Source organism: Meriones unguiculatus, chromosome 6 (genome assembly GCF_030254825.1).
Source record: "Meriones unguiculatus strain TT.TT164.6M chromosome 6, Bangor_MerUng_6.1, whole genome shotgun sequence".
Taxonomy (NCBI): domain Eukaryota; kingdom Metazoa; phylum Chordata; class Mammalia; order Rodentia; family Muridae; genus Meriones; species Meriones unguiculatus.
The window spans coordinates 9,122,319-9,149,309 of NC_083354.1; the positions used below are offsets into that span (position 1 = coordinate 9,122,319).

Consider the following 26,991-nt stretch of genomic DNA (forward strand, 5'->3'; position numbering starts at 1 on the left):
GTGAGGACCACATCGGTGGGTCAAAGGAAGTAGGGTGAGGAGGTGGGGTTTATGGGGGATACAAAGTGAATAAAGTGTAACTAATAAACGTAAAGAAAAAAGAAATATGGGCTTACAACATTAAGGGGAACAAGACAAAGACAAAGCCTGTTAGAGAAGAGGATCTTTCAGATTTTTCACTGCCACCCCTCAGCGGTTGCAAGCTTGTCATCTCAGCACGAGGAGCCGCCAGTGTTGCTGGCACCAAGGTCGCTAGGCTGGTTTCTGTTATGACAGTTCTGCCCTTGATGGTTTCCAGTAACACCCGCTTTCTAATAAATTGGAACATTTTTATTTTCTGGGTGAAAATCTCGTTATGTATTTCCCAGACTGAACTGAAAGTAATGAAACCGTACACCCAGACCATTGTTTGGGCACCATGATTCATTTCTCCTGTTATTTGTTCTAAAATAGCACTTTTCAGAATCTAGTCAACTTGGCTGTACTAAGACCAGCAAAACTTCAAAGGAAGCAGCACCCTCATCATAAAACCACAATACAAAAGACTTGGCAAAAGCACGTTCTCATAAAGTAAGTCAAAACCAAGGCATAAATAAATTATTTTTCTTCTTTCAAAAAAAAGTATTTTATATTATAAATTCCCTTGGCATATCTTTTTCAGGAGGGAAATTCCTCAAATTGAATCTCATTATTTCTCCCTTTGTTGTTATGTTTCGTTCTTTTCTCCCTGTATATACAGAGACACAGAAAAAAAAATAGATAACACAATTAGATAGTATATCAGAATTCTGTTGGCTTTGGTGTTCTGCCATCTGTGTCACACAGTCACTGACACACTGAGAAATCAGTCCCCAACCCGAGGTGACTGGCAGAAGGTGATGCACCTCAAACGTGGTTTATGGAACAATAAAACATGCATAAGGACTTCAGCTCCCTCTACTCCGCCCTTTGGGAATGTCTAGCCTTTTTCTTTAATATCGGTCACTGGTTCATCTCCTACTTCTCCATCTACTGAGGGAAGCCTATCCTCTGCACTCCTTCCTCACCAGAGCAGTTCATTCATCCTTAGAACTTTACTTAACAACCACTTAAGTGTCAGTGGTTGACGTACAGTGTTGGAAATGCTTGAGGGACCGTGGTATGCAAGAGGCTCAAACACCCAGCATGCTCCAAACTTAAGAACCTCCTTATCTCAGCCCAAGGTGTCAGAAAGCTCAGAGGTTCACCAGTCAAACAAGAGGAGAGCTCTGCTTGGGCGGTGCTGGAGCTCTCCTTGGCTTTATGAACTGAATTGCTGCAAATGCTTTCCAGAATGATCCGAGAAATTCTGAGCCTATTGTCAGTGGGGAGGTGAAGGAAGGGAAGTTGAAGAAATAGAGTGGTTTCTCTTAGAATAAGAATTTAGAAAAAAAAATGGTTGAGGTATTTAAATCTGAAATACACACACCCAGTTAGTGTTTGGAGGAGGGGCTTTCCCTCTTTGCTAAACATTAACCATGTCTCATACAACCAAGGGCTTTAGAATACACATATTAACCTCTTTATTTGAAATCAGCATGTTGCTTTTCTCTACTTTGAGCTTTCTTTAAGAGACATGAACATGCTACTTGAATGCTAAATCCTACAGAGAAATTTGGTAGAATTCCAAAGTTTTCTAATTGGACCTTGAATGTTGACTCTAGGCCTCTGTTCAGTCCGTTGATGTATGAAGGGTGATTTCCTTCTTTTTAGTGTGGTTGTCGTTACTAAAATTGGCTAATAAAGTTACTTGGACAAGTCTGAATGAGGAAAAGCAGAGAAAGGATAGTAGCTAGAGGGGAAAAATGTCAGGGGAGGCTTTCAATGACTAAAGGACCTTACTTTATTGATAAGTTAGGAGGTTACAGGACCAGAAAGAGCAGTGCCAAGGACAAAGGCAGAGAAAGGATGTTGATGACAGAATCTTGGAGGAGACAGAAGAAAGGGAATCAAAGTCATGACTTGGGAGTTGACCTTGATCTTGAAATGGAGGAAAATCCTCTATCTTCTGAGTGGCAAGAGAATGAAAGGTTTCTAAAAGGTTTCTGTCTCAGGGGAAGGCAGTTGAAACAGCTCCCTGACAGGCTTGCCTTTCTCATTCAAGTAAAGTGATATCCGTCCCACTGAGGATTGATAGGGCCCAATCTGTGGTCCTGAGGAAGATCCTGTACATCAGGGAGGCTGAGAACCACTGTGTTAGAGGAAGATTGTCATGGGTAATGTGGTCACTTACAAGTAGATTTCCGAGCTGTGCAGGAGATGAGACTGCATTTGCAGTAGTAATTGGTCTTTTTTAAAAGGAGACACAGTTTGTGGTGTTGAACTTAGGGTTGAAGTTGTGTGTGTGGCTACAGTGAAAAGACAGAAGAACAGGAAAGTAGAGCTTGTGGCTGAGGAATACCCAGCAAGGAAAAGCTGTTGGATTGAGAGAGTGGGCCAAGAGAGAATGATCAAGAAAGGGCCACAAAGACTGGAGATCAGCTTCTTTGCACACAGGTTTTGATGTGACACGGATGTAACAAACAAGAAGTACTGAGTGTGGTCCTGGGAGCAGCAGTGAAGGCAGCTGGAGTAAATGCTGTGAGGGGATGGTGAAGTTAGGGTGTTGACTAAGCCTCCCACTGAGTGTTGAAACCCAGGATGAAGGCAGACTTGGCATGGAGAACAAGTCTGTATCATTGGTCAAATACGAGAGCTGAGGATCAGGAGGTCAGCAGATGACTTCCCGGACAACTTCTGCCAAAGTATTCCTCTTGGTTATGTCATTCTGTTGCTTAAGAATTTGCATGACAGCCTTAGAGCTTATTAGATTGAAACAGAAATTGCTCAGGCTGGTTGGAACTATCTGCTGGTTGTTAACTATCTACTCCTTAGCTAGGAAAAGTCACTCTTAGTGTTCCTTTAAATAACCTGTCCAAGTAGTCACACTGTATACTTCCCCAGCTCTGACCCACAGCCATATGTACAAACTCAAATACCATCACCAAAGGGAATCGATTCCAAAGGGAACCGATCTTACACTGAGAATACTTGCAAGACAGAACTTGGTCTTTTGGGAAATTGTGGTATTTTCTCCTACAGAATTGGTTTTTAAATCAGCTTTTGTTTTTAGCGACCACCAAGGGCTTACCTCCTTTGTTAAATCTTTTATAATCCCCTTTTCTCCAACACTTACCTTCGTTCTGCTCTGAAATCCTGTGTGGTTTTGTTAACGTGTGAATCATAGCGTCCCATCTGTACACATTCTGCATGTGCCTTATAGGCTTGTATTCTGTTGCCAAAAAAAAAAAAAAAACCAAAAAAAAAAAAAGAAACAAAACAAAACAACAACAAAAAAAAAAAAACAACAAACCAAACCAAACAAACAAAACCCCAAAAACTTTAAAGGAGGGACCAGAAAGATGCTGGGCATATATCATCATTGTTAGTGTATTGGTGATTGGTAATCTCAAACTGTTCTAATATGTAGTCAGCCTATGGAACATTCATAACATCAGTTTCAGTGTGTTTGTATGTACATGTTTATGTGTGAACATGGATAAATGTCTGTGTGTTGTGTGTGCACACATATATGTGTTCATGCTCATGGAAGAACTTTACCAACAGAGCTGTCTTTCTGCAGCTCAAGACTGACGTTTTAATGTCTTCAAAAACATTTTAATTATATAAAGTTTAAGCATCGTATACAAAATTACGTTCTTATTCCATTACTGGTAATGGCCATAAATATTTGCAATGATATTTCTACCACATACACCATAATTCCAGGGTTGTTTGGGGTTGTTTTGTTTGTTTGCTCGGCTGGTTGTTTTGCTGTTGGTTCTGATCATCTTTCTTTGGAGGGGGGAACATGTCATTTTTAATTAGGTGTATGGGTTCATGTGCAAACAGATGAGCACAGGTGCCTGAGGCCTTGTATCTCATGGAGCTGGAGTTACAGGCTGTTGTGAGCCACCTTATGCCATGATATGCTGAGAAATTAGTTCAGGTCCCCTGCAGCATTATGCACTATTGACTGTTGATCCATTTCTCCTCCACACCTTCACTTTTGTCATCTTTAAAAAGAGCTGTCGTAGTCCACTGAAGATGAGGTTAATCAACTCAGACCAAATCACTTAGCACAGCCAGGTACAACAGGCTCATCTCTGGGGGGTGCAATTTACCACCTTTCTCTTTGGCCATAGCTTTTCTTCGCCTATATGAGGTTCATTTGTCACGAAGTGTGGCCTCCTATAGAAGCTCTGTGCTTCTGAAGTGCTGGATTTCAGTTACCCTTCCTGGCTTTTTAACTCAGTGACTCACCTGCTCTTAATCTGCTTCATCTTTCAAATCTCAGTCTGAGGTCACCTTGAGTAAGACATCCAGTGAAATTTCACACCGATGACATGACTGACATGATCAGGGTGCTGGGACTGGCATGTCTTTGCTAAGTTCAGGAGGCAGAAAGGCAGGCTGCTTTCTGACTAAAATCAAGAGCAGATGTGACCTTTTGTTGGCTACAATACCTCAGAATCTCGTGGCAGTATTGTCCAAATTTTTGACAAAGCTCTCTACTGTCTGATTTTCACTGTCTGAGGCAGAATATGTTTGGGTTCCTAACAGAATCAGAGTCTGCAATGAGGACAATATATTCACTGGCAGCACAGGACAGAACTTTGGCCCTATTGTGAAGTGTGGAGGAAAACATGTTGATAAGGAAAATCTCCCTCAAAATATTGTTGCCGTTTGGTGGGATCTGGACAAGAGAAAGTACTCTGTAGGGAGACTCAGCTAAAGATGGAGCCACCTCCTTCCTTCTGTGACCTGCCTTTCTATCAGTGAAAGTGATCTCAGTCATCCCAGTGAACTAACGCTACCCAAATATCCAATTATCTATGTAAACACCCCTCCCCCTAGTTATTTGCTGTCTATGTGCATTTGCTGTATGGAGTCAATTTTAAGTAAAATCAGGGTGCGTGCAGATTGTTGGAAGAAACGTGTTAAATAGATTGGGAGCCTAACAGACTCTAGGGGAGACATCAAGTACACATTTGCTGTTGCGGGGTATCCACTAGAGAAGGCTGGCCAGTAAAGAGCCTTTATTGGATGGCCTGCAACTACACTGGGTATGTGGGATCTCAGTGCAGCCTTTCTAAGAGTGAACCTTTAACCACAGAAGCCATATTCTGCTTGACGTACTTCAGTTAACGAGAACAGTTAGCCAGAAGCAGAATGATGGAAGGCAAAAAGCCAGGTGAGTACATGTATGACTTTCTTAGAACTGTGGACTTCGATGGATCAGGTCTTTATGTATGTACTGAGTCTCACAGCTTGAACGGCGCTTCCGTGTTTTCAGCTGGGCTAAGGATTGGGCCCCTGCCACACTGCAGCTTCGGCAAGAGCTGGACGTGTGCTGCTCACTGGAACTTCTGATGAAGAAAGGAAGGTTCGGCACCTTCTCCTGCATGTATGGTAGTCTCTAGCCACTTGTGGTTGTCGTTCCTTGAAATGTGGCTAACTTAGGCTGAGAAGTGAGAGGGCCTGGTTAAATATTCATTTTCTTGCCAGACAGAACAGGCCTAAGAGTTGCGGGGGGTGGGGGGAACACAGAAAAAAAGGGCAACCAACCAGAAGCAGCCGAATCAGGCCCCGGGGAAGATAAGGTTGCTTAGCTACTGGTCTGAGAAGTCTCTAACCCCTATCAGAGTCACGTAGCTTTCATGGGCACCAGCCAACGCCAATCGAGGTTAAACAGCCACAGTAGGAATTCCCCTCTCTGGTTCTAAAGGGGGCATTCAGTTTCCCTTGGGGTCGACGTCCTGGTGAGGGTGGTAGCCCCAGCATGCTGGACTTCTGCAGAATAAATGCCCTTTTGTTGTTTGCATGCTCCTTGAGTTTGGGGTGGTTCTTCCAGTGTCTTCTGGACCCCAACAGGAGTTGTGTTTCGACTTTTGTTTATGCTAATTTAAAAAGTATGTTGTCTTATTGTTTTTTATACTGTGTGAATTTACACATGGTCTGTGTGTGGGTTTGTGCACATGAGTGCAGTGCCTGTGGAGGCCAGGAGAGGGCATCGGTTGCCCTGGAGCTAGAGTTGTAAGCTGCCTGGGGTGAGTCATGTGGTAATTGAACTAAGATCCTCTGGAAGAACAGATGTGCTCTCGACCTGTGAGTCGTCTCTCCAGCTCCTATTTCTAATTCATCTGACTTATAGATAGTGACCACTGGGTTGAAAACTGTGAATATAGAGAAAAACACATAGCCATGTCTGAGGAAAACAGGGATGGTGGCATTGCATCCATCCTTGGCAGGCCCTTAGACTATACTGAGCCTGGGGTGGAGAGAAAAGTTCTGGCTAGAGAAGAAACGGAGTCTTGGGTACAGAGCAGGAAGTGATATGTCATGGCTTCAAGAGAGGGGAGAACTTCAGAAGACATTCACAGATTCCAGTGCTGCTTCAGAGCTGAGGAAATGTCTTAGTTTTCTTTCTAGTTGCTGTGGTTTTAAAAAAAATTACCCTGACAAATATGAGCATAATGGCACATGTCTTTACTCCCAGTACTTGGGAGGCAGGGGACAAGAGGATCACTAAGAGTTAAAGGCCAGTCTAGTCTACGTGAGTTATGAGACAGTCAGACACGTACACTGAGACCCTGTCTCAAGCAAATACATAAAACTGATAGTCATGTTCCCGCTGGCGAAATGAGCTAATTATAGTATATAAATGCAGTTTTATTGGGGGCAGCTCTCAGGCAGGTTCGTAAGTCACCATGCAGAGGGAGACAGAAAAACGGAAGGAGGGGGTAAGTGCTGATAGAAGAGGAGAGAGGAAAAGCAGAGAGGGGGGGAACCAACATATCTGGATTATATAAAGGAAAACCTAGTCCCTGGGCTAGAAAGTTCAGGGTAGAGGATGAGTTGTGCCATCTGTGCCCTGCTACAGGGATGCCAGGAGAACCTGGAGGTAGGGTCTGCTTTGGTATGTAACATAGGCACCTCCCATGCGAAATGTGTTAGTCCAGCTATTGAGTAGACTTTTTGGTTTGCTAGGTTCACAGCAGATGGCTGGTGTCCCAGCGAGCTTGGGAGAGCAGTTCCTTTGGGATGTTTACCACAAAGCAAAGATGGTGCTTGTATCTGAGCTACAATAGGGACAGAGCAAAGTGTATTGTTTTGTTTTTAAAAGAGTAGACTGAGGGCAGCCTAGATGTTAGGGTTGGCCTTTTCCTCTCCTAATGCCTAGTCCGGCTCCTGAGGTTTTCGTTCCCCACGGGGGATGTGACTGGGTTAGGATGTTGTCTCTTTAGATTCTTTCCAAACCTCAATCTCTGCTCATTGCCTCCTTCCTTTACCCTTCACCCTTCACTGAAAGCAAAAGATCCCTTTTGGTCAAGGTTAATTAGGTTGACTTGATAATTCCACCTACATTTATGTCCCTTTTCACCTCCCACCCATCCCCATACTGTCCTGTCCATGGGCATGCTGGCTCTCCATGCTGGTGAGGCGTGTGTGTGTGTGTGTGTGTGTGTGTGTGTGTGTGTCTATGTGGGGAGGGGCAGGAGCAACCACTCTCCCTATAAAGAAGCTACATTCATGAAAGAACATGTACTGGTGTAGACATTGACTTTTCAGCAGTCTCTGTCCCCAGGTAGAATTTAGACACAATTTTTAAGGCAGAACTCACAGTAGTGACCAGGAGGAGACTCCATGGAAATATCTGGTCATGTCATTACTCTGGCTTCCCTTCTATGCATTCACAGTGCCTACACTGTAGCGCTTTGGGTAACATTTTTCCTTGACTGTATTTGGTCACTGTCAGTGGCAGAGCCGTCTCTTAACCAGAAACCAGGTGGGCTCCTGCCCTGCAGGTATCTCCACCATAATGTCTTGACTGCCGTGTGGCCATCATAGCTTACCTAGGACTTCCTTTACGATGCCTGAGCAAAGCCAGATGCAGCAGCGGCCCACGCCTGTAATCCCAGCACTCAGGGAGGCAGAGGCCAGCCTGGTCTACAAACCAAATCCAGGACAGCCACAACTTGTTACACAGAGAAACCCTGTCTTGAGGAAAAAGACTCCGAGGCGCCTCTTCTGTGTGAAAGCACATAGTTGGGGGAGATAAGGGGAAGGTAAGAGGGAGGTCCGTGACGCTTGTGTTTACTCTGGTGTAGGTCTCTGTATGAGAACAAACGAATGACTTGCGAAGTAGCAAAGGAACAAAATAAGCCTAGTATGTGTGATGTTCATTCGTGCTTCTTTCGCTGCCTGGTGTGGCAGGATCTCCATTGTTTAATCATCACCGTTTCCTTCTGGGCACACTGAGGAGTGGACGGGCTCAGAAGCTTAAGCAGGCTCGCCCAAGGGCATGTCTTTGTAAGGCAGACCGTGTCTGATGGGCTCCAAAGCCTTCTTTTCCTCCACAACACTTCCCTAAAGACTGGGGCATCGCGCTCCTTTTAAAAATGCTACCTTGTCCTGTGCCTAGAGGTGTTGCAGGTGTGGCTGCTGTGGGTCACACATGCGAGGCAGTAGGTGACAGGAGAGAGGCTATGTCTAAGTTCAGTGCTGGGACATGTGAACGGCTCAGTGATTGGCAGCCTGGCACTCCCTGACAAAGGCTGAGGTGACCACCAGTTCAGAGCTAGGGAGTTCAGTGCCAGGGAGCCCAAGCCTGCGAGGACCACCAGTCCAGCACCATGCAGGCCTGGGTGGGCTCCCAGAGCTGGGAGTGAGCCGGAGACTAGAAGAACCCCACCTGAGACTGTGTGTGGGCCCAGGATAGACGACTCAAAGCGAGGGGTGAGCCTAAGATGAGCACCTGTCCATCGCAGTGCAGGCCTGGGGAGGCAGACCACGCCTGAGATGACCCCTACCTGGTGCCATAATGCATGAGCAGGACATAGCACTCCTAAGACCACTCCTGAGACCCCCAGACCACTTGCTGAAATGGGAGAGAAACAGAAGGATGCAGGCATAATGAAGAGAGACAGACCAGGAGGCCTCAGGGTAGTGAGGGACAGGCTGATGTGAGTAGCCTGTGATGCCACCGGGCAACATGCTGGGGTTCTGTCCTGTGCTGCCACCAGGGGCCATGTCTGGGTCTGTGGCCTGAAGCAGCAGGGGTCTATTAACACCAAAGTCCAGGCTGAGGTCTGGGCTGCTGCCCTGACACGTGTTGATGTCTGAGGGTTGTGCAGAACTGGTCCCACTCCAGGCCCGGTTTATTGTTGTAGAGCTGGCCCTGGCGACATGAGAGCACAAGACAAGAGAGATGACCCTGCTTCTAGCCGTTTGCAGTACTCTGAAAAGCTGGCCTGTACCTCGCCCAGGAATCACAGTGGAGCTGGCCCCGGTTTCGGGATTTGTGGGTGTGCCAACCTCGAGGCTGTGAATGTAGGAAAGCCTGCCTTGAATCTTGTCAGCTGTGCAGCGGTACTGCCAGGGAAGGATGCCCTCCTCCCTTCTCTCTTCTATACCTGTGGTAGGTGGGAGAGCTGGCCCTGTACCTTGCCTGGGCAGCACAGTAGAGCTATCCCTGACAGTGTGAGAGCAGATGAGCCAACCCTGAGGGCATGAGAGCCCGAGAGCTGACTCTGCCCCTTGCTGGCAGTGGCATTGGATTGGCCAGCCAGGGCAGGGCAAGAGAGCTCATCTTGGTGGTGTGGTGGTATGAGGGAGGGAAAGCGGCAGGCTGACCAGCTCAGATACCTCTCAGGCCCAGATCCGGGGCTTAGAGTTGGCCCACCCCAACATCTATCCCATTGATGAACTGCTAGAATACGTTAAAGGGCCGACGTTGGGGTGCCCTGCCCCAACGTTGTATCAACTAGCTATGAAGGTGTGCCCCTGTGTACTCTATTGTTAATTGCTGTGTTGGTAGCACCAGGTGCTGGCAGGATATACGGTCATTCCTATAGCCCACAAGACCTGCTTTCTCTATGTAAATGTTGCTTCATTACCTGCCCAAAAAGATGCTTCTCTGAGAGTCTCAAGTTAAAAGCCAGCTGTCATTGGGGAGGTCACATAGCCCTCAATCTGACCAAAAGGTAGCATTAAGAGATGGATGGGGTGTGGTCCTGCTGCTGATTGGTTCAGAGTGAGTAAACTGAGGAACCTCACCCACTATGCTAATAGAGGTTTTGTAGGAGAAAGGAGTGTGGCTTTTGATAAATCAAGAGCTGCTAGCTGGCAGCTGGAACTGGCCTGAAGCAGAACAAGAGCAGGGCAGAAAAGGCTCGTGGAGTCTAGATGTGTAGCTGAGGGTCTGCCCCAGAAACAGGCTGAGGGCCCTATACTCTACAGATATCTCCATGCCTTTATTATCAAACCCCTAGTGGGGCTCCCCAACTACAGGATCTTCATGACATAGGGCAACAACAGATAATCCAAGAGGATCCCAGTGAGGTTCCAGTATTGACCCTCATACCAGACCAACGACTCATTGCAATGAACATTTGCAAGCAAAGAAGTGTGGACGAAAGGGTAGGCGTGGGGCACACTGTGACACAAGCAGCTTCAGAAAAGAGATTGATTTTTTTTCTCTGTTGGGGAGGGTTGCAAGGGTGGAGGGTGGTCCGAGGGGAGAGGGGGATGAGTGGGATTGGGGTGCATGATGTGAAATTCACAAAGAACCAATAAAAAGTGTTTTAAAAAAATTCTACTTTGTGCTAAATACCGCTAATGATTTTAAATTACACTGAGTCACCAAATTGCCTGCCAAAGAAATCAACTTATCACTGTAATGTTAGCAGTCCAAACTGAAAAGCAAACACTGGGAGAAGAATCCTATTCCATAGATAGGGTTTACCAGCAGGATTTTTTCCATATAAAACAATTCTGGCTTACATTTTTTGGCCTCCAATTCATATTTTGAACTGAGGCTATCATCCCCTTCAACTGCATCTTGCTCTTTTTTTTTTTTTCGTTTCCTGTTTCTTAGCAACAGGAGTTTAATCGCCTGAACCGGAACCAGTGCACCATTGTGGGTTTGCAGCGGGTGGTTTAAAACATTAACGGAAAGAGGTGCATTTCCGTCAGGTGCAGTTTTCCAGCTTGCATCATCATATCAAATAAAATGTTTCTAAGCAGGGAAGCAGGAGGGCAAGAGATGGCAGAAGACAGGTGTGGTTGGAGCATGCTATGTGTGTGTTCAGAAGTGCCACAGCGAGATCCATTAGCTTATAGGATTACTATGTGTTAATACTTAATGAAAGTTGTTGGGCTTGGAGGTGGCACAGAAAAAGGCTTTGCCGCCAAAACTGATGGCTTGTGTTTGCTTCTCAGTATCCACATGGTTTCAAACAATATGAGTTTTAATCATGCCTAGTCTCCCCAACTCTTCCTTGATTCACACCCCCCTTCCCTTTTGTAAAAATTTTCAAGATCACTTTGTGCTGCCCAGGTACTCTTGGATGTGCGATCACCCACTGGAAAGCGGTCGACTTATCAAGGGCTGCGCTCTTGGAGGGAACCGTCTCTCCCTCTCCCAGAAACCAATAATTGCCAATAGCTTCATGGCTTACGGTGGGATTGTGCGCCTGACCTCCCTCTCCCTGCTGGGATGTGGTCTGCCTTGGGCTCGCACACATGCTGTCACACTGTGCTGTGTCTGAAAGACAATGGTTCCTCGTAGCCTCCGGCACTTAGACTCCTTTTTGCTCCTTCTTCCACAGTGATCCCTGAGTCTTGGGAAGGGGTGCAGTACACAAGCTCCCTTTAGGGCTAATCATTCTGTATCTCCTAATTATAATAAAAAGCTTTTTTCTTTTTTAAGAAATTTGTTGACTTTCAAAACAGAGTAAGGCAGGCCCTGGGTTTGATCCATACACCATCAAAAAATAAAACCTAATAGAATGCAGGCCAGCAGTGAATTGGCACCACATATATGTAAAACCGTATATAGAGGTCTCTGCTAGTCTTTTTAAAAACTATTTATTTATCTATTATATACATTTTTTTTATTTATTATGTCTGCTTGTACACCTGTATGCCAGAAGAGGGCATCAGATCTCATCGGTGGTTGGGAGCCACCATATGGTTTCTGGGAACTGAACTAACCTCTGAGCCATCTCTTCAGCTCAAATTTAACACTGATTTCTTTTTATAATGTACATTGATGTTTGCCTGCTCACCTATCTATGGGAGGGTGTCAGATCCCCTGGAAAAGGAGTTACAGACAGTGTAGGTGCTGTGTAGGTGCTGGGAATTGAACCCAGGTCCTCTTGAAGAACAGTTGGTGCTCTTAACCACTGAGCTACCTTGCCAGGCTCCTAACTGCACTAGTCTTTAATGTATTTTACTTCCTTCTCTTGTTGGAAAGCACTGGATAAAGACAGCAGACAAAGGATGGTTCATTCTGTAGTGCTTTCTCTTATTCTTTCCTACCCTCTCTCCCACTGATCTGCAGGAGACTTCTCACAGTGCTAAGGCAAGGGAAGACAAGTGCACACGGTACTATACTTTTGTCTTCACAGAGATCACAGGTCCAACTAGGATTGAAACGGGACTTCACAAGCACCAGGTCAACCCATAACAGACCAGCCTCGAAGCTGTGAATGAGTCAGATGGCTCCGGCCATAGCTGTCAGCAGGAAATACTTTCTTTCAGCTTGGGAATGTTTAAGAGGAAAAGCAGGGCACTGATGAGAATTGTTGAAATCATTTCAACAGGATATTCATGCATAATAAAAAGGAAGGGCACAAACTGAATTAAAAGGACTATTGTAGGGCTAGAAAAAAACGCTCAGTAGTTCAGTGCTGCTCTTACAGAGGACCCAGGGGCGGCTCCCAGCATGCATATCCGGTGGCTCACAGACACCTGTAACTGGAGTTTGCGGGATCCAACACCCTCTGCTGGCCTCCTTGGACACCTGAGTGCACATGGTAGACATGGGCACATACCTGTAAAAATGTCCCCCCACATTTATTTTCCCAAAGAATACTTGCCATCTGGGCCTTCCAGCTCAGATGTCATTTTGTCTGTCGGCTTGTCCCGCTTTTCAGCTCATGTGTAATTCTATCTCTAGACCAGTCTTAAACACCAACAATGCCAATGTTTGCCTTCTCAGAGCAGGACAGGATTTCTAGCATCCTTTTCAAACAGCAGCTGTTAACATCTAGAAATACTTGCTCTGATGTTAAACACTTCCTGATCAAGGGCCTGAAAGGAAACATGAAACAATGAGTACCAATTATAGATGGCCCCGTCTCTCACCTCCCCAACCCCCATCTCAGAATCAGCAGTCCGGAGAGCACTTTTCTAAGTTCACAGTCCTGTGAAGATTACCTAGAAATTTTGTTATTTTTGCATATGTGCATGTAAACATGAGTTTGGTCACCGTATTAATGATGCATGCATGTATACATTATATAGTTATCATATGGGCAAATCGGTCTCTGTTGGCTAAATCCTCAAATGTGGAACCAAAGTATGTAAGTTTGTGGTCTTTTGCTTATTTGCCTTGGATAGTTCTGTTTTTTACACTTTTGTCAACAAATGTTGCTGCCTGTTGTTTTATCAGTTAGATATTTTATGTCCTTTGCCAGTTTGGTAGATGGAATGGGAGTCTCCTCACAGTTTTAATCTTATGAATGAAGTTGAACATCTTTTCACGAGTTCTTGGAGATTCTGTCTTTTTATTTATTTGGCTAGTCTGTTCATTCTCTTTGCTCATTTGAAATTTTGATGTTTTATATGATTAAGTGTTCTTTATATAGCAATTAGTTCTTTATGACATGGGCAATAAGTCAAATGTCTTCTCTGTGCAATTTTTACTTTGCTTTTGTAACACTTTTTACTATGTGGAATTTATACTAACTACTGTTAGTCAGATATCAATCTTTCCATTTATGGCTCTGATAAGGATCAAAATTAGATTCCCTCTCTTACTTATGAAAATAATTGTTTTTAAATTTTACTTCTAGTATGAACACTTTCCTGTAGTTTTTCTATATAAGTATTTAATCCATCTAGAACTCATCTTAGGTCAAAGTGAATTACTTTACTCTTCTGTACATGGCTGTTGTAGCAGTTGGGGGGTTGTTAGGAGAATTGAAAGTACACTGTATACTGAAACAGAAGGGCATTAGTAAAGGTATTTGGTCACACAGATGTCAGAGGGCTGAAAGAGTGAAAAAGAAAATGCCGAGGCAACCAGACTGAAGCTTGTGTGTTTAGGAGAAGCTGGGTGAAACCATGAAGAAAACACAGTTAGATGCAGAGAGGAGTTAAGACAAGAATTCTGGCAAAAGATGATGAAGAGATGAGGTAACGTCAGGAGAGGAGACAAGGAATGAGTGATTCAAATAAGAGGTCAGGGGAAAATTAGCACATGATCTCAGAGTCTGAATTTTCACTGTGGAGAGAAGGATCAAAAACATCATTCTGGAGCAAGGAAAATGGAGAACAAGAATTGGCCATCGTGGTCAACAATAGGGACAGCGCAGTTTGTCTTTAGAGAAGCCCCTGGAGCACAAAGCTGATGAGAAGAAGTTCAAGCAAACCCCACTCCTCATGAGGAGTGAATGCTGGAGCAAGTACAAGCTGCTCTTTAGTGAGTCTCTAAGGAAAAGGAGAAAGATGAAGCGAGGTCTGTGGGAGAAGCAGAGTTACAAGAGGGTGTTGTTCTGATGGACACAATGACCGCATACTTGCATGCTTTTATAGTCCAAAGATTCATGTGCCAAAGATCTAGGCCTTGTCAAAGAAGCCCCTCAGAAAACCACCACTGGACACAATGCAGAGATTAATGGACATGGTGAGCACAGCCCCAGTGCTCCAACATCCATGGCTCAGGGAATGAGAATATCACAGAAAGACTGTAAGAGCTGGAATACCATGAAGCTTGCTGTGAAAGTCTCCCCTAGAAATGAATGCATAAACAAAACTGAAACAATGGCAATTTCAGTGGGCATACCAAGCCAATGAGGGATAATTTCACATGGTCCCAGCTCTAGATGAAAAACTATGGGCAACTAATGACTGCTGGAGAAAACGAATTAGCATCTCCCACGGATGAGCCCCCTTATTGGCGGAGTGGTCATCCCTGAAAACATATACACAGGAACCACAAAAACAGGCTCATCATATTTATATATCTGTTGTATTTATATGTCTGTCTGTGTTCTCACACACATAATAATAATAAACAACGAAAATGAGGCTGCCAACTTGAGAGTGGAGACAAAAAGAGGCGCTGGAGGAAGGATGCCTGGTGGGAAGTGATGTCATTCTATTTCTGTTTAATGCATTTAAAACAAAAATGTTTTAATTCTCAGCTGGCAATGCTACTGGGAAACAGAAACTTGAAGAGGTGAGGCCTGTTTGAAGAAAGCAGGTTTCTGAGAGATGCAGCCCTTGAAAGGGATGATGAGGCCGAGACCTTTGTTTCTTGGCCGGCACATGCCAAGGTGTACAGCCCCACCATGGGCCTGAAAGCTATTCTGAAACTCTGAGCCAAAACAAATCTCTTCTCCTCCTCCATCCTTCCTTTCTTATGTGCTCCGTCACAGCAAGGGAAAGCTGACTCATACCCAAGCTGATGAGGATGAGCTAGTACAGAAGGAGCACGGTGCTGAGGATGAGCTGCAGAGTTGAGGGAGGGCAGGCCCCAGTGGATGTGGGGAGAAGCTGGCCCCCACAGTCAGTTCCTCACTTAGGTCATGAGCTTTATGTTCTAAGATGCAGTTGAACAGGAGGTGGTGGGGGATTATAGAAGTTTATTTCCAGTTGTTTTAATTTTCATGGTAAGATGGGCAGTGAAGGGAAGTGTGTGAGTGCTTTGATAAGGGAGAAGTTAGGGTGTAAGAGTATGTGAGCGTGGGCGGAGAACCGCAGAAATGACTTGTTGGTAGCAACAGCTGGCCAGCCAAGACTAGTGGTCATGAATGTAAAATGACATCATTTGACATGATGTGGTTTTTGATGTAGGTAGAGATTCAGGCATTAGAGATGAGGACTTAGAATTAAGCAAGGCTGTATGTAGTTTGATCTAGAGAGTGCAATCTAGCAAGGGAAAGAACAGGAAAATGAAGATGTCTGCGGTGGAAACTGAAGCTGGATGAGAAGGAAAATGAGCATATTGGGAGAGGGAGCCTAAAAGCCAGTGAGAGGAATGAAAAGTCAATGGCTTATAGATTCCATCGTCATCAAAGATTGTTAGATTTAAGGTTCTAAAGAGACTCAGGGGCAAATAGATGAGGTGGTAGTACAGACGTGAAATTATAGGTGGTTGCAGTTTTTATACCAGAGAACTAGATTATAACGATAGAAGTACTTACTGACTGAGGTAGTATAAAGACAGATCCTTAGAATAGAGGGTTCAGGGACCATAGAAGTCAGAATGTTGATGGCCCCATAAAAATGAGGGTTATTTTTAAAAAGATTTTATTTATTTATTTATTTATTTATTGTTTATTTATTATTTATACAGTGTTCTGCCTGCATGTATGCTGTACTCCAGAAGAGGGCACAAGATTTCACTATAGATGGTTATGAGCCACCATATGGTTGCTGGGAATTGAACTCAGGACCCCTAGGAAGAGCAGCCATCTTAACCTCTGAGCCATCTCTTCAGCCCAAAAACTGATGATTCTAAAAGACACTGTTCCTCTCATTTTGGAAGTGAGCCCAAAGAAACCATAATTTCCTGGGAATCTCATTTTGGGAGAAGAAAAAGGCTAAGGTTAAGTCAGACTACCTTGCAGAAAAGATCAGAACCTAAATAACGATGGGAAAGTAATGGGTAGGGCCATAAGTTAGCCATATCATTAGCTATGTGTTATTCAGGCCCTCTACTGAAATCTAAACTTCATTCCAGGACCCTGAAGATGGACTTGAGGGGAGGGGTGTCACTGAATTTCTTTGTCCTTTTTTCTAATGTGGCCACAAAGAATAAACCTGCTTTTCTTGCCTTTCACTATTAATTTGGCTCCTTTAATTAGTTTGTTAAGAATGGATGAGGGAGCTTGGCTTGTAGGGCAGCCAGAGCAAAGGCTCTGACCCTAATGATTCTGGAAATGAGAGTATCAGAATGATCATCAAAGGGAATTACAGACTCATCCAGAAACTTGACAGTAATCCAGAAGCTATAGCTTCAAAGAAGGAGAATAAATAACCAAGGAGGTGGGGGAGATGAATGCAATGAGACAAAGGGAAATTACCTACTCTTATTTGATGACATGAGCATCAACAATAGGCTATTTCAAGCACTACGGAATGACCTGTTTGTTTGTTTGTTTGTTTGTTTGTTTGTTTTTAAATGTTTTAAATATTTATTTATCTTTATGTATATGAACGCTTTTTTGGCATGTGCACCTGCATGCCAGACGAGGGCATCAGATCACATTATAGATGGTTATGAGCCACCATGTGGTTTCTGGGAATTGAACTCAGGACCTCTGCAAAAGCAGACAGTGCTCTTCACCACTGAGCCACCTCTCCAGTCCGAGAGAATGATCTGTAACAGTGGTCAAGAGCAGGGAGTTAAGCCTTTATTACATTCAAGCCCATTTGAACAAGGAGAGAGGAGAGAAACGGCTCACTTCTGAACTATTGGGTCGATGGTATGCACACTAGTGTCTTCCCTTCAGGAGTGGTTTTCTTGCTTAGCAGTTTAAAAGCTTCTGGAAGCAAGAGCCAGGCATCTGCATGCATGTGCCTGTGTGTGTACATGCGTGTATGTGTGTGTGTGCAATTTTAAAGATTGGTGCTGCTAAATCTGAATCACTACCTTAGACTAATGAAGTGAAAGGGACGTTCTCAGCAGAGTTGATGAAAGTATGACAATTTATGGATTTCAGGGAACACTGTTGAAAAATTTATGCCGATAGGAGAGACACGTGAGCAGAAATGATGATGACAGGCAGAGGAATGGGCCACTCTGACTTTGGAAGTGGGAGTGAGTTTTCTGTTTTATTAGGAGAGCTCCAAATACCAAAAGCCAATCCTCTTTGGCAGCTGCAGTATCAGAATGACGGGGGTATTTCTTTCCCTCTTGGTGAATTCTTTGGAGGTGCAGCTAGAAGAACAATGCCAGATACCCGATGGAGTGATGCTTTTAAATGGTTTTCTGGGGTTTAGTCACCTTGGAAGCTTCAGAAATGATCCCTGTGAATGTGACATCATGCCACTAACACTCTGGCTAGAACAGGCGCGGCCATGTTGTTTTGGCTCCTTTTGCCAGATTAGCTCTTGGGATTAAGCATGTGTAAAGAGTGTCAGAGTAGACAGGGTATTCATACTAGATACCTGTTAGTCTTTAAGGTCGTGGAGAAATGTGAAAGGTACTTCGGGATATTTTCAGAATTTTACTGGCCGGACCAGCCGCTGTTAAACACGAAATGACGAGTTCAGTGTTGAGGAATCTGGCTGCACTGACTGACCTCACCCACCGCCTCTTCTGTTTAGTCATCGTCACCATGCTTTGATCTGACCATTCATTTATGGATGACAAAGTGCTATGCTGACAGCTCAGATAAGGCTCCTGACCACAAAATCTCAGCAGAGCTCAGTGCATATCCATTGTCTTAGGCAATAAGGTTTGGCAGCTCAGTGAGTGCAGACTAACAATAGGGAGCTTGAAATAAACCAAGAGGACAGGACGTTAGGCCATTCTGTCACTTCTGTGACAGTCTAGAAAGTTCTTTTCCTGGATGTTTTTAGCTATTAATATAAATTTTGGCAAGTGGCTCTTAGTTGTTTATTCTGAGAAGAGAAGGTACTTTGGCAATGATTAGACTAGCTGGTGTGACCAATATTTCCAGCCTCAAAATTAATGTCATGCTGCCCCATACAGATAAAGTTTAATAAATACCGTAAGGTACTACAAGACACGAAGCCATGACACTTAACACGCCTAACTTGACTGTTCTTGTTTTGGACGATGGATGATTTGAAGTAGCTACGTGGTTTAAAAAATCAAGTCTTTCAACATCTTCCTCAGGAAGACCATCAAACATACTAGCCAGTTCTTGGTTGACTATGGGAAGTGCACACAGGGAGAAAACGTGTACTTTATATATGCACTCACCTGAAAATGCAAGTAAAAATGGTGAATTAAATGTTAAAGCCCTTTGACTATGTTCCTATTGCTAATGGGCAAATAAGGATTTGAACACACTGTGACATTTTAGTGAAATGCCAGCTGATTTTTTTATAGTGTTGACTTTACAGTTATACATTGCCATTGACCTGTAAACAATGTTTTTCTGGTGTACGCAGTGGCGTTCAAATGCATAAAACATTGATTTCACAAAAATTGCTTCTTTTGCATCTTAAAAATTAATTGGCTGGCATATAAATTAGCTACCACTTGAGACTACTGCTGTGTATTTACTAGCAATCTAATATAATGGAGATTTCTGAGAATAAGGCCAAGTTGTGAGCTATAATAAAGAAAAATCAATTAGTTGAGAAAAATCATTGACGTCACTGAACCTTTGTCCTCTTACCTTTAAGAAGTATAGTGTAAAGTGGATGGTTAAAAAGAAATCAGGATGGAAAAATGATTAATGTTGATGGAGTTTCAGTCTTTTTGGTCCCTCCATCTATTGCTGAATGAAAAGTAAAATAAAATGAGGGGCTTAAGAGATGTTTCTGTGATTAAGACAGCATTCTGCTCTTACACAGGACCAGACTTTGCTTCATAGCACTCCCAGCTCTAACCACATACAATTCTAGTCCAGGGGATTCAATTCTGTTGGGGACACACACACACACACACACACACACACACACAAATAAAAAAAATCTTAAAAAAATTGAATGGTAGGGCTTGGACAATAGTTTGGTGTTAGTGTACTTGGCTAGCATGCTTGAAGCCCTAAATTCAATCCCCAGTAATATAGAGAGGTAGACAGACAGACAGATAGACAGGTAGGCAGATATTTAAGAGGGTCTAAGGGACACATGCCTATAGAGAAATCAAAGAGTGCCAGCTCTGAAGTTAGCTTGCCTAGATTTGTATCCTGAAGACACCACTTATCAGTTGTGCGACTTTGGGCCAATTACCCACCTCTTTCTGCACCAGCCTCATACCCATCATTTACACAGTGATGACCATAGTGGTGCTTATCTGATACTACTGTTGTGTGATGTACGTGAGATCACATTTGCAAAACTCTGTGAACACTTCCTGGCATATAATATCAGGAAGTGGCGGAGAGAGCATATGTGTGTTGCTGCTCTAATTAGGTATGTATAGAAACAAACAGCTTTTGGAATCATCCACCTCAAGTTGTTGATGGAATTTTCCCTTGTGAGTGGATATGGAGGATGCATTTTATATATCTTCCACTTTTTTTTCCCCCAAGCACATCTGTAGTGTTGATTTTGGTTACTGTATTACATCATAATTTCAAATCTTTAAAAAATGTTAGTCATACATCCAAATGTCTAAAGCACAATTCAATGTAATTAATGCTAATTTCTTCTGGTGGGGGACAATATTTTTAGCATAGTTTCAAAAGTGGTGGTCTGAGTCAACTCCCTTGAGCTGCACGGAACTTTGCTCTCATTATTTCCATCAAAGTTGAGACTCGTATCTCTTACCTATGAAGGGAGAGCTAAAACTGGACTACATACTCTGATTCCATCAGAGCCTGTCCACCTACTTTCCGCCATCCCCACTGCTCCCTGATCCCCACACAGTCCCAGCTGTAGAGACACCATCTCAAACCCCAGCAGCAGAGAAAGAGGAACACTCTCTCGGTGACCTGGCTCTTGTGTAATTCAGATCTACGTAAAAGTGTATGTGAAAATTCATAATATACTCTCATTGTTCTGGCTTTTTCTTACATTGCATAAAGTTTAAATGTCCTAATGCTTTTCGCTTTTGTGGCTGATAAACCAACCTCTCCACCTGAAGGGTGATTGAATTCCTTAGCTTTGGTCAGGATCTCATTCTTCCGGCTGTGGCTTCACGAGTTCCCCCAGACTCCGTTCAGTAATTGAGATGCATTCCTGCAGCCCTGAAAGCCCTGAAAGCTGTGCTTTGTGTCCTTGGTCAGCAATGACCTTTGGAGTTCGTTGCCCATTGAATGGAGGTCTTCCTTGTGAAACCATAGAATAGCGCCCCGGTTCGCTCTCTGTTACTTGATACCACCAAACAAGAATACCATTATCAGTGTCTGAGAAGGAAAAAGCCCTGCTACCCTGTCTCTTTAAAAACTGAAGGATAGGGAGCACAGCAGAGTTAATTCTTCCGGGGGGGGGGAGGGAGGCGCTTTGAGAATTTTCTGGCCCAAAATCAAGTTCCAGATAATTAATTTTGTCAGGAAAAAAAAAAAAAACAAAACTCTGATGGTCTGCTCTCTTCAGAGAAAAGTGACATCACCCATAGAATTCTCTGGCACTGAAGAAGAACAAAGCTGTGAGCACAGGAAATAACAGGCGAAGGTCCACAAGTGCATATTTTATCTACTTCAAAGTGCGCCGTGAGAAGTCATTCTGCAGGGCTGCCTCCCAGCAGCCGTGGCTTGGCGGTGGGCCTCCGGGCGGCCGACAGGGAGACTCGCAAGCTGCGGCCTGATCCGAGTGTGCTGTTCTTAGGAAAGACGCTAGGAGGATGACAAAGCTCGGAAGTTTTGGCGAGACCCGCAAGTGATGTAGTGTGAGGAAATCGCAGCAGATGCGGAGGCCTCAGCTGTGGATGAGGTCAGCCCGGGAAGTGGCGCCCCCGGCCTCTCCGTGCTTTGTGCTCCGCCTCGTACTCCCACAATGTCGCCAACGCTCGCTGCCCTGTGGAGCACACAGCTCCGAGAAGTCCCTCAAAGCTTTGGTCTTTCTTGTGGGCAGTGGAGTTAAGAGAAACACATTAATCTTCCTAAGGAAGGCTTTCGTCCATGCTAGGGTGCACTAAACTATGGGTTATTGTTAAATTCAAGTCGTCTGTCCTTCCCTGCAAAGTCTGTTAGTTTTATATGTTAGGTATCTAGGGCTAGGCTTTTATTGGCTGAACGTTTTTATTTACGTCACCAATTTAAAGCATGTTAGGAGGAAATCAGCTTCAAAATTTTCAGGGGCCACACATCCGACTATCAGAGAGATGTACATATTCCTTTGATCTGAAACTAACTGTTCCAAAACCTTCTTTAAAGTGTTTTATACAGTTGCCTAAGTAAAACCAGTTATATGTATGTTATTTAGAAGGTGCATCCTCAATGAGATCCCTGTTGTTCCCCAGAGAGTGAAAACTGGACCTGGGGAAGAAGATTATGAAGACATTTTAGATGGTTTATGGCCCTTAGAAGTACCCTAGTGCATAATCGTGTAGGTGGTAGACGTGGTGTTAAAGTTCATAACGGGGCCTAAGAGGCAAAATATCCAAAAGACTCTCCTTGGGAAGACAGTACTGATTAAAAAGTTATAAAGAAAAATATAAACCATCTATAAGTCTGGAAACCTGAGAAAATATTTCAAATGTTATGGCATTTTTTCCCCTTAGTTGCAGTGTATAACTTTGAAGGTGAGTTGTATCACTTAAATCTCTGAAAGTTCAATTTTTTTTTACATCTGCTATTTATTCCTTGACAATTTTCTACGTGTGTACAATGTTTCATATCTACCCCTAACCTTCCTCTCCTGCTTTTCCTGAACCCCAGTGGGCTTCCCCTCTTACCTTCATACCCTTCCTACTTTTTTTTTTACGTCCACTCAGTGCTGCCTGTTAGAATGTTGACTGGTCATGCTGGCCTGAGCTTGTTCAGGCCTGGTATGTGTAACTGTCGTGTCAGGGAGCTCATGAGTTCAATGTCCAGGTCGCATCCAGAAGGCAGCATTTCACAGCTTTCTCTCCGTCTTCTAGATCTTAGAGTCCCGCCTCTTCTGAGATGTTCCCGTGTGTGTGTGTGTGTGTGTGTGTGTGTGTGTGTGTGTGTGTGTGATATAGATGAACCCATACAGCTGAACAACCAGCAGTTTGACAGTTAGGAGTCTCTGTGAATCTCTGTCCTCTGCAGAAAGAAGAGTCTCAGACTAAACACATAATTTAAACCTCTGCGATTTCTCCTCCTAGGAATGCTCTATATTTTACTCGAATGCTTCTGATTAGTATAGGTTTTCTATTTTGTTGCTGTTATAAATGGCATGTTTGTTCAACATCCTTCGTCTCTCTTGTTTAAATGGCATATTTTGGGGGATATGGATGTGCATGTTTTTGTGGGTTCGTGTGTGTTGGTGTAGGTCAACCTTGGATGTCGTGCCTCACAAGCCAGCCACCTTGATTTTTGAGACAGGGTATCTCACTAGCCTGAAACTCTCCGAATAGGCCAGGCAGGGTGGCCAGCAGATCCCAGCAGATTCCAGCAGATTGTACATCTCCACCTCTTCAGATCTGGGATTACAAGTGTGCATCATCTTGCCAGCTTTCTTTCTTTTTTCTTTAACATAGATTATCAACTGATCATTTATTTACCGCTCAGATAACATAAATTGAAGGTGCGAATGAAAACCAGGCAGGATAGTGCATACCTGTACTCCCAGAATTTGGGAGGCTGCAGATTTGAAGCCAGCCTGGGCTCTACCATGGATTCCAAACCAGAGCTACACAGAGAAAGACTTTATCTTAAAACAAAAAAACAAACAAAAAACCTTTAGGTGTAAATTTTTAGTTTACTGTTTTTAAAGAGTCTGGATTTGTTTACTGAGAGTTTCTTTTCAGAGCCTCTTCCAATCTCGGCAGCCAGGCACTGGTGACGTCCAAGTACATGCAGTGTACTTGACCTTCTCCACACTTCTCTCCAGTGATCCCGGTCCCTTTGCAGTGCAGGTGATCCCACTTAGGTTCAGATCCTGCAGTTCTTAATAAAACGTATTGATAACCCCCAACTGATAAAGTTCTGAGTTCCCTCTGCATGCCCCGAGCCAGGCCTGAGCTCCGCCTTCCCCTTCCAGCACTCACACTGTAAGGAAGTGTCTTTTGTTAACGCCACGTTTTCCATCTTTTTAAATTTTTGTTCTGTTTCTGTTGTTGTTTTTCAAATGCCCCAGATGGAGGCATGCCTCTTTCTTCAGTGGTGTAACCACTAGTGAGTTGCTCATCCTGACATGAGCGCTCACTCTTAGTTAAACTCAGGTCACACAGATGTGAAAGCAGGAAGGCACTTGTCAGGAGGAAGCGGTGCTTCGTGGGAGAAGGGGGTGGAGGGTGGAGGGTAATAAGGGATAAAGGGAAATTTATTGTATACATCGCTTCTCTGTGAAAAGCAGCTCATCCTAAACTGGGCACAAGTCTCTGGTTCCATAGGAATTGCCTTCATTTAAAAGGGGAAATTGCAAATCAAGTAGGAATGTTGCAAGTACACTGTTAATTTTTTTTATTGAAAATTAAGTATTAATACATTATATTTTTCTTTTCTTATGCCAAAGGACTTGGCTTTGGTGGCGTCCTCCATCTGCAGATGGCCTGCTGTTGGCATCAGTGCCAGCACAAAATGTGCTCCTGAACGAGCCTTCTTACCGATGCTGCTTTAAACAATGCTAAGAAAGACTTAGAAAAGTCACACTGCTGCTATGACGTGTTCTTTTGACAGTGTGGTCTAACTCTGAAGCACATTTTAAAAACCCATTCAAGGGACAGGAGGGATGGCTTGGGAGTTAAGAGCACTTGTTGCTCTTGCAGAACACCTGGGTTTAGTTCCAAGAACCCAGATGGCAGATATAGCCGAAACTCCGGTTCCAGGGCAGCCAACTCTGTCTTCAGACCTCCTTCGGCACCAGGCACACATATGATGCATATAAATACATGCAGGCAAAACATTCATACATACAAAGCAAATTTAAAAATTAAAAAAAAAAAAAGGTTCAAGAGGCTCAGGAAAGGTGGTTACATTGGCCTGGGCTTCCAACGATCTGCTCGGCTCATGGCATAGGAACCGAAGGAATGTGGTAATGAGTGCTTTGACAGTCACAGGATATTGAGAGAAACCGGAACGAGGGAAAAATACCATAGCTTTGACCTATTGAATTAGTCTGTGGAAAGGTTTTCGCTAATGTTGCCCAATTGACCCAGCTGTTCAGTATCAGCCAATTCACTGTGATGAAGGAATGAAAAGAGGAAATTGCTTTCTTTGGACGTCTGCTACATGCCAGGAACTATGTTAGGGACTTCACATACGTTTCATTACAGTCAGCCACAGCCAACTCAAGTCACACAGCTACAGAGTATGATCCCCAAAGGGCAGGGGAGTATCATTGATCTACTACGCACCCTGCAAACTTTAGGTCAAGTGCAATCTGCGAAGTTGCCGTTGCTGTGTCCATTTAACAGATGGAGAGACTGAGTTCACAGACAGACCCATTCACTCAAGGTCACACAGCTGATCTGCAAGGTCACACGCTGTTGCGCATGTTTCTAGCATCGATTCCCAGATGAACGCTGACCTTTCTACCACATTGCATCAGTTGAAGGGCTAAGTCTTGATCATTTTCCCTTCCCTTCCCTTCCCTTCCTTCTCCTTCCCTCTCCACCCCCCCCTCCAAGCAAGTATCCAGTGTAACATTCTTTGCAGGTTCAGGATGGCTGAGGTTTTGGGTTTTGTTTTTTTAAAAAAAATTAAAGTATAGTTTTACCAGCTGTTAACTTGTATGGTACAAATATAGAATATTCTTAGGAATAAATAGAAAACACAGTCATCCCAAGGGAACTCAATGCTGTGTGAATCAAATAAACCTCACACATAAATTATACTAGACAATCTAGTTTTACCTTGTTTTTTTTTTTTGTATCATGCTTTCTCTTTTGAAAATATAATGTCTGGGGCTGGAGAGATGACTCAGCGATTAAGAGCACTGGTTGCTCTTCCAGTGGTCCTGAGTTCAATTCCCAGCAACCACATGGTGGCTCACAACCATCTATAATGGTATATGAAGCCCTCTTCTGGTTGCAGACATACATGAAGACTAACAAATAAATGTTTTGTTTTGTTTTGTTTTTTCAAAAAAAAAAACAAAATAAATAAAGTTTTTCAAGAAAGAAATAAAAAAGAAAGGAAGAAAGAAAGAAAGGAAGAAAGAAAGAAGGAAAGAAAGAAAGAAAGAAAAGAAAGAAAGAAAGAAAGAAAGAAGGAAGGAAGGAAAGAAAGAAAGAAAGAAAGAAAGAAAGAGAAAATTCAGTGTTTGTATTTCTCAGCCCTAATCCAGCACAAGGGTATAAAAACTGGATGGAAGGCGTATGTAGTTACCATTTTCCTCTACTACCCCTGTGCCCTCCCTTCCCCACTTGATAGGAATGCCAAATTCTTTCTGCCTTCTCTGCCCCTGCACTCACTGGCATTTGCCTTTTTTCCTGCCCTTGACCCACAGTGATCCTGGGGATGCCTGGGTTGGGGTTTGCTGGGGTTCAGCAAGGTTGCTCCTCCGTGGCCCACCCTGAGCTCCACTTGGGACAGCAAGCGTCTCCTCCCCACCCCACCCCCACCCCCACCCCCACCTCTAGCTGAACCTGCAATGGCCTTGAATTCTAATGTACCAATTCTTCTAGTTTTTATTTAGGTCTTTTGTTGCACATTCCTTACTGTGGCTCTCAGGAAGGAATGGGAGGGGGTGGGCTAGACAGGAGTCTGAGTGGCAAGCCCTCGGCTACACTAGGGCTCACCCTTCCCCTCTGACCTGCTCCATTGTTCTACAACCAAAACGGTCCCTTTCCTCCACTGGGACGAGTCCTTTCCCACGAAAAGCTTTGGTCATGCAAAGAGCTCTGTGGCAAGACCGGCCTGCCGATCAGTTCCCCAGAGGAAACTGCATCAGCGTATTTCACCAGGGCTAAACTAACGACTGCTATACTGATGGCATGGCAGTGTCTAGCTGGCTTATGCCCACAGCACTGCGTTTACTGAGCTCGAGAAACAGCTATAAAGTATCTTTGTGTGCTTTCCACGGTTCAGAGAATTCAGCTTCTCACCGGAGTCACAGAGAGACACCTACTGATTACACAAAGAGGTGGGCAGCTGAAGGGCAGGCCTCGAAGTCTTTTGGAATTTAAGGAATTATCACAGCACT

General features: G+C 44.0%; 1 protein-coding gene and 1 non-coding gene across 4 annotated transcripts in view; both read left to right on the forward strand.

Annotated features, from left to right (window-relative positions):
- The window catches only part of Filip1 (filamin A interacting protein 1), a 166,200-nt gene that overhangs the window by 71,754 nt on the left and 67,455 nt on the right, over nt 1-26,991 (forward strand). The gene's annotated exons all lie outside the window — the stretch shown is intronic.
- On the forward strand, nt 8,472-8,603 carry LOC132655005 (small nucleolar RNA SNORA17). The gene has a single exon (XR_009592594.1). It is a non-coding gene; the product is annotated as a small nucleolar RNA SNORA17 (small nucleolar RNA).